At 43.5% G+C, this 8,478-nt stretch overlaps 1 non-coding gene across 1 annotated transcript; it reads right to left on the reverse strand.

Moving 5' to 3' along the window:
• Positions 1-8,066: 8,066 nt before the first annotated feature.
• On the reverse strand, positions 8,067-8,267 carry LOC121853282. Its single transcript, XR_006086292.1, has one exon. It is a non-coding gene; the product is annotated as a small nucleolar RNA U3 (small nucleolar RNA).
• Positions 8,268-8,478: the final 211 nt, after the last annotated feature.

Genomic DNA, 8,478 nt, shown 5'->3' on the forward strand with positions numbered 1-8,478 from the left:
CATGTAAGTTCACTTGGGGACCCCGGCGGCAGTAAGGAGGCCACCCTCTACAGCCCCAGACGGGGTGCGAGAGGGAACCGTAGCCCCTGCTGGAGACCCTGACTTCTGAGGTTTCTGCTTCTTAGACTTGTCTTCAAGATGAAAGTCGTCAGCATCACTGTCATCTACCGCCGCCGTCTCCAGCAAACAGGAGCGTTTACCGGCGTCGCATAGGACACGTTGGCAACACTGCAGTCAGGCGGAGTGGTAAAGACGTCACTGCTACGTCACACTTCACATTGCGCGTGCGCAAACTTGAAAAATTTCGACCAGAGGGACCGGGTGGCAGGACCAGATGTTTTTATCCCCCAAAATTGACAAAGTCCAAAAGTTAAAAAAAAATAGATGTCACTGTGCTGATAACTGGGTCTTACTATAGTTCTCTGCACAGACTGGGATTAGTAGACTCGCTGAATTCGTCAGAAATAGGACCTTTAAGTAGCAGTCTCTTACAGCCTTTGTTGACACCTACGGCACGCATGCGTGTTGTATGTATAGTTTTCTTTTGGTTGTGTGCGCCCCCCCTCTTCGTTTTTTGGGCTCGCGCTGCAATCGCCGTGGTGACAGTCTTCCAAACAGTAATACAGTCCGTTGCCCAATTTGACCAACGCCTGGAGCCGCTTATCTCCTGGTCCCCACCCCCCTGCCGCTGAGTCCGAGGGTAGTGTAGCTCCCTCCACCAATCACGGCTCTGCCTCATCGTCCAAACGCAAGGTGCTTTAAGCCACGGCACCTTTTTCTCTCACTGAAATTCCTTTCCATCATCCCCTTTAAACTTCCACTGAACCTCCTTCTCCCCTGTCACTAACCTTTATTCATTCATTCAGGGCGATAATGATTATAGACCCATATCCCTAACATCTTGTCTATCTAAAATGATGGAGCGAATGGTATTAAATAGATTATTGTATAAAATTGATGGTCTCTTGTCTAGTAATTTGTTTGGATTTTTAAAGGGTAAAAGCACTACAGATTGTGTGATTAAATGTCTTAGTAATGCTAATGTCAACTGTAGACTGTTTGTAGACCTTAAAAGTGCCTTTGATAAGGCAAATAAGGAAGTGACCTTAGAAAGTCTTGTATAAAAGTGAAATTATTGATGTGGATTACAGATTACTTAACTAACAGAAAAACGAGTGTCTGGTTTCAAGGTCATGAATCTGAAGAAAAAAGTCTAGGGTTGGGTACCTCACAAGGTGGCGTTCTTAGCCCTATGCTTTTTAATATGTTTATGGACAGAATAGCAAGTTACAAATTCCAGGACGAGTCTCGAGTAATCATTTATGCTGATGACATTCTGATCCAATGTGAGAATGAGGAACATATGTGTAGGGTCATTCATCAGCTACAGAATCTTTGTGTCTCTTTGGGACTGGTCATTAATGAAAATAAAACCAAATTTCGTTCAAGGGCAGTAAATGGAAAAGAATTTTGGCTAAATGGAATAAAATTGCAAAAAGTATCCAGTTACAAATATCTGGGAATGTTTGTGGGTATAAATAATAATGTTAAGGGTCAAATTACTTGTGTCAAAAATATATGTACAGCGAGGCTAAAACCTCTGAAAGTTTTGTCATACAGAGGAAATGGTGTTGGTACACCAGTTTTAAGATCTATGTACTTAAGTACAGTTAGGAGTATCATTGATTATTCAGCTCCAGTTCTAGCTTCTTACTCAGGAAAAGATCTTAGGCCATTAGAGCTTATTAAGAATGAAGTAATGAGGATTGTGCTTGGTTGTCCAAGGACAACAAGAATAGAGATTATGAGGATGGAGCTAAATGTCTCGAGCATAATACACAGAATTAGGGAGTTGACTGTCATTTCTACTCTAAGGCTTATTAGGCGTGGTGATATTTATCTGAAGTCATATTCAGATTTGCCCCCGAGGGGGTAGTTTATTGCGCACCCCCTTACATCCTGTGCAACGTGATGCGCAGAAGCGTTTACAGCGCCCAACAGGGAAGTATGCAAAGTTAATACTTGCCTCTATGACTCGTGCATTAATGGCGTAAAACCCTGAAGGGTCATAGGTTTTGTCAAGTTACATAAAGTGAGAGAATGATGAGTGTGTGGGGGGAAAGTTCCCGGTACATTTCATCTGTTTATGGCAAAGCGTGGCAGGTCCCTAATATTGTCTAGAGCCAGGCCTGTCACCAGGAGGAGGGATATCTGGTCAGGGAGGGAAGAGGTGTTGGTAACAGCTGGGGACCTATAGGAGGAGGTCATAGGGCAAGTGAGGATGTAGTGAGAGAGGATGTGAGAGTCGGGTTGGCCACAAAGTTTACAAACAGTGCGGCCTGGCTCAGGGTTGCCAATGTACTCCCATAGGTACCTGTACCCTCGGCGCAGTCTCGTGTACATAATCTGTTGAGATCGAGTTAGGGATTGATATTCTTTGTAGTGGCGGTTGTCGTCACCGGTTACAGAGTCATCGTAGTGGCATACTGTGACGCTACCCCGTTGTTTCAGGTGTGTCCAATTTTTGTCAAATGCCTCTCGTTGTGTGGCGCGTATGCGAGATTTGAGATAATTCAGGGAGAGGGCGAGAGTGGCTTCAATATCTTCTTCTTGCGTAGCTTCTTTGGCAAGCCGATCAACAGTGTCACAGGCAGTTATTCCTATATGTGACGGGATCCAAATAAACTTGACACGGATGTCATCAGTTTATTCCAGCCTGGCAACGGCGGCTAGGGTGTGTTGGGCGGCAGGGGAGGAGGGGGAGGGTAATTTGAGCCTCGCTTGAGCAGAAGTGCTGTCACTGATTATAAGGAGGTTCTGGCGTTCAGTGCGAGCATAGGTCGCCCTCTCATGAATGCCCGTGAGGATGGCTATGCTTTCAGCATCAGTGGAGGAGGCCCAGTCGTGGACCCTGATTTTCCTGCAGGTCTGGCGCTAAGGAATCCACACAGCTGCCCCAGCGCTGCCCAGCGTGGTAACAGATCCATCACAGTAGACGAGGATAGGAGGGTGGGAGGTCTTAAGAGAGGAGGCGACATCATTAATCTGCTCAAGGCAGTTAAGTTTGAGCATATACCTCAGTTGGGTGGATTTACGACCAGGAAAGGTGTGGACGACAACATCAACACACGGGGTAGTCCACGGCGGTAGAGGCGGATGAGTGTACTCGGGAGGGAGAGAAGTCGAGGGGGTGTAGAGGTGATAACGCAGGATGTCAGCAGCAGTGTGGACGGGCCAATGTTGAGAGGGGGAGGGAAAAGTAATGGGGACAGGCCGGCGCAGGAGGGTGTTAAGATGTGAGTTCAGTGAGCGCTACATGGGAGTCGGTTGCTCACTGCCAAGAAGTTTAACACCAAGGATGGCATTGAGAGCAGTAATTCAATCGCAGACGGGAAGCAGGATTAGTTCACGCTGCATGACTTCTATTCTGCTGGTCATAGGGCAGCCGAGGATGAGTCTCATCGCTCTGTTTTGGATTTTCTCTATGCTTTGTTTCTCGCGCTGGGAGGCAACTACAAGGACAGGAGAGGTATAATCTATGACAGCTCTGACAATGGCAATGTACATGAGACATAGGACCCTGACAGAGGCTCCTTTGAGGCCGTGAGTGAGGGACTGGAGGGGCCTCGTTCGTTGGCGGCACTGGGAGATGACGTGGGCGGCGACAGCGGAGGTGGTGGTTCTGGTAGTGGCTCGCACAGGTAGACCAAGGTACTTGTAGGTGCGTACTTGATCGATGTCTCGTCCTTGCAGAGTCAGTGGTGTCTGATGCCGGAAGCGTGAGATGAACTTGGTTTTATTGTGTGAGATGACTTGCCCGAGTGTTTGACAGGTCCGGGCGAACGTGGAGAGTATAGGTTGTTCATGTTGCACTGTAGTAATTTGGAGGAGAATATCATCAGCGTAGCTTATGATGTGACCGTCTAGGGCGCGCTCAGCAAAGATGTCGTTGAGGCGGCAGATGGAGATCATGAGAACATTAAAGAGTGTAGGGCTGAGTACACCTCCCTGAGGCGTGCCAAGATCAAGGTCCGTGATCTTAGAGTAGTAGCCCTGAAAACGGACACGGGCCTGTCGATGGGAGAGGTAGTCAGCAATCCACGTGAGGAGTTTGCCCTTCACATCCATGTGAGTGAGGACCTCAAGGATCACTTCACTGTTGGCTTTATCAAAAGCACCCTTGAAGTCGACGAAGAGGGAGGTTTTGGCGGAGGTGTTTGCCATGTAGTGAGCGATGCAGAGAGCAGTGCTTTTTCCGGGGCGGAAACCATAGAGGTCAGGGGGCAGGTGGCCTTCAATTTTCCAGTGGAGACGGTGGTGTATCATGCGCTCCATCATCTTTGAGAAGCAGGAGAATGAGGGATATTGGACGATATTCATCTTGTCTGCCTGGTTTAGGGACTGGGATGGTGGTGGTGGCAATCTTCCATAAGTGAGGCAGCTGACCAGTATCATAAGAGAGGTTAAATAGACAGAGTAGGGGTTACCTGGGGTGGCAATAAGGGCATTTAACACATCATATGTGACGCCGTCATCACCTGGGGCGGTGGACCGACCACGCTTAACAGCATTTAGTAGTTAACACTGTGTGAAAGGCACATCAGTGTCTGCAGGTAGGTCTTGGTACTCGGAGATGCGCTGTCGGCGTTGTGGTTGCAGTGCGAGGGTGAGGTCTCGTACAGCGGGTGGTAGCGCATCAATGGAGGCGGCCTCCTGCCACGTCTGGGAGAGCGTCTCAGCTCGGGCAGCTGGTCTGGGGTGGAGCGCGGGTCTAGCGTTGGTGCCCCGGGCACGGTTAATGGTGCGCCATATATCACCTATAGGAAGCAATGGATATGCATTCTGCGACATGAGGTCTGGTTAACGTTCCAATGACTCCTGGGCTGGCGGTTAGGGCGGCGGTGTTTTGGGACAGGGCGGAGGAGGTCTATTGTTGTTGGCCGCGGTTCGTCTGCTTCTGATTCGCTACTTGAAAGCCTCAGGTCGCCTTCTAAGTTGTTCAGTAGGGCAATCATTTCTTCTTTAGCCAAAGCCTTCATAGGTTTCTGCCCACCACTCTCCCCAGGCATTGTGCAATTCTTGTATTTATCTGAAGTCTGCTGTTGTTAAATTTACGAATGCAATTACTAGTAATTTTAAGATGAATACTTATACTAAAAAACTTTTTCACATGTTGTGTGAATATAATATTGTAGATTTGTGTGTGCCTTTGCCAAACAAAGTTTATTTGAAACCTTGGTTCATGGAGAGTGTATCTGTAAGAATGGACAAACTAGAGTTAAAAAAAAAATAATAAATAAAATAAAAGTAATCCTTTTGAGTTACGGCAAATATTACCATAAGGAAATGTTATTCATATGTGCTGTGACGGTTCAGTTAATGGGAATCGGGCCGGATGTGGCATTGTTATTAGGGATTTTTTTTAATCTGAGATTAGTGTTGAAGAAATAATATCCAAGTGAATTGGGGATAGAAGTTCCAGCACCACTGCTGAACTTTATGCTGTAGATTTTATGCATATCTTTTTATTGTATACATATCTAATTTATGTTTACTTACAATATTAAAGCGCTCTTGTTAAAAGTAGTTTTGGGCAGGGTATATATATTTTTTTAACGAGGATTAGCCCATCCGGGCACAGGTCACTGACCCACATCAGGGTCTGGGGGGCGAAAATATAATCGATTCCCGGGCCGGTGGAAGTTGTTTGGACTTACTTCCTAGCCCCCATTAGTCCCTGATCACCTAGCACTAAAGTAGGTACCTGCTCTAAATTGCGAATTCGTATACTGGGACAAGTTGTTGGAGCTTCCAATGACTTGATGACATAAACCACTGACTCTTCAGGCTTCTACGCCCTTAACTCATGAGACATAAAGGCAAGCATGAACTTAGCATGCTTCCCTGTTGGGCGCTGTAAACGCTTCTGCGCTTCACCTTACAAAAAAAAATAATAATAATAATATCTATTATTAGTATCATTACCACAAATAATAAAATTAAGAGCAAATTAATACAAATAAGATAACACCGGTCAACACCATTTTTCTGGCACAAGGTTTTTAAACGGATTTTAAGTAAATTTGGGGTGCAGAATCCAAATATGACTTTGGTTTTTGTCTGTCACATCAGGTTTTTGAGATATACCATATTGCACTTTTGCTGGAAACGTAAACTTTTGGATCAAAATTGACGGTTTAAACATGTATACATAAATTTTTTCAGCATTATAATTTGTATTTTTCTATAACCAAAAATTGTTAATATCAAATTGGAAAGTTAATGCACATATAATATTTAAATGTAACATTGAAGGGTGAAAAAAACAATTAATGTACGGTAGAAATAGTGCAAGTATTAAGATCAAGTTACAGTTACATAAACTTCTTCCATTACTTTAATGTCTTGATGAAAGCGCTCCCCTTGCTCCTCGCTCACTTCTCCCAGATTTTCTGGAAACTCGTCCAAGTGACTGTGTAAGTATTGAACCTTGATACTCATTCTGCATCCAAGTGCTTGTAAACTCAAGAGCAGCTCTTCCACAATTTCTTGATAGTTGTCCGCTTTCTTGTTCCCTAAGAAGTTCCGCACCACATTAGAGAAAGCATTCCAAGTTCTTGCCTGTGCCTCAGTCATTGTTGCAAGGAAGTGTGGATCTCTGGTCATATGAATGAAAGTACTTCCGCAGTTGCTCTTCTCTGTTGCGATAAAAGGAGACACTCGTGCCAGGTTTTAAGAGTCGTTTCTCTTGAAGCCTGGAAGCTAACAATTCAGCAGACTGTTTTGGCAAATTTAGATCTCTGACCAGATCATTCAATTCTGACTGAGTAAACAACGTTGGCTTTTCACAATCTTCACCAGATGGCTTGAAAAGATCAGTCTCTTCATCTTCATCAGTAGAAACAGGTGAATTCCGGTTCTATATCCTCAATCTCTGGTAGCTCAGTAAATTCTGGCACAGGTATTTCTTCACTGTGGGGAACTGGTCGTATGGCTGATGGGATATTTGGGTATTGCAGGTATTGTTTGTTTTTCTTATTGAAACCTTTAACATTGACGAGGCAGAAGTAGCAGTTATCTGAATGATTCGTTGGTTCTCTCCAAACCATAGGCACGCCAAACTGAAGTCTAGCATTCTTTCTTTGAGGCCAGGATCGCAAAGTTTCCAGGCAGGTTTTGCACACTTTGTGAGGAGCCCAACTTTTGTCCTGGTCTCCAAGTGGTACTTTAAAGTAAGCGAGGTACACTCTCTTCACAAAACTGGTGATGTTGCGCCTTTGACTTTTCAAAGTAAAGCTTCCACAGATGTAGCAGAATATATCTGGGTCATTGCAGCAATTCCGTCTTTGGGATGTTGAAGCCATTGCCAGGTTATCAGTTTTCACCTGAAAATGATAAAAAAGAGGAGTTAGATTTATTACAAGTTCAAAATAACTATGTTATATAAATTAACCACCACAATTTTTAGACACGAACCTGCAAAAAACTCTGAAAACGGAATTTTTGGTGAAATCCATTAAAATAGGGAATACCGATAGCGCAAAAACGTTACGTGATGGAGCAAATCTGAGATCAGATTTGGATTCAGCACCTTAAAGTTAGTAAAAAACAGTTAAAAGGTTTCATGCCAGAAGAAAAAAAATATTTTTTTGTAGACCAGTGTAATAATAATTCTAATAATTACCACAAATAAATGCAAAAACGAAAAACTAAATTAAGAGTGAGAAACGATATACATAATGTATGTTGTGTTGTCTAACCAGCTCCTTTTGGTGCATTTGTCAATAAATGATTTGAATTTGACTAAATGATAATTGTCATATTGTCCTAAAATTCGTTTTTTTGTTTTTTTATATTATTCATATACATATTTTCCTCGGTGTAAATAATTAAAAATAAAGTGGACTAGAAATTAGCACGTTAAAATAATTTATCAACGGCCCAAATGTTTTTCGTATGGAAGGATTCAAATTCAAAATTTTATTACCAAACATACAGATTAATTACTCCTGCAATAGGAGTAGTTTAAAAAACTCATTGGATCACCCAAGTGGATGAAGAATCCAGCCACTCAGCCTGTGTGAACCTGCTCCACTCCCACTAAACTGGGAGGGAACAGTCATCAATGCCCAATAGCAAGAGCTAATGGACCGCTTCCCGCTCACAGGTTCACACTGAGACTCATCCTCGTGGTTGGATTCATTCCAAGTTTCGGACAAGGAACTCGGTCATCACACTATAGAATTGATCCTATGAAGTATGATCATACTTAAAACTTCTAAACCAACGGGATGTGTCACACCTTACTGCTGACTTGACAGTTTTCTATAGGTAGGCTCAGTAAATATGTAAATAAATGTGTTGCAGCTTTACTTAACTCCTATACTAATGTAATAAGCTAAATATGGAATATTTTACAAAATATGTGTTTTATTTTTGTAGGTTGTCATTAATATTATTTATCGTTTTTGGTAACAA

The sequence above is a fragment of the Homarus americanus genome, unplaced genomic scaffold, assembly GCF_018991925.1.
Source record: "Homarus americanus isolate GMGI-L3 unplaced genomic scaffold, GMGI_Hamer_2.0 scaffold49282, whole genome shotgun sequence".
NCBI classification, from domain to species: Eukaryota; Metazoa; Arthropoda; class Malacostraca; order Decapoda; family Nephropidae; genus Homarus; species Homarus americanus.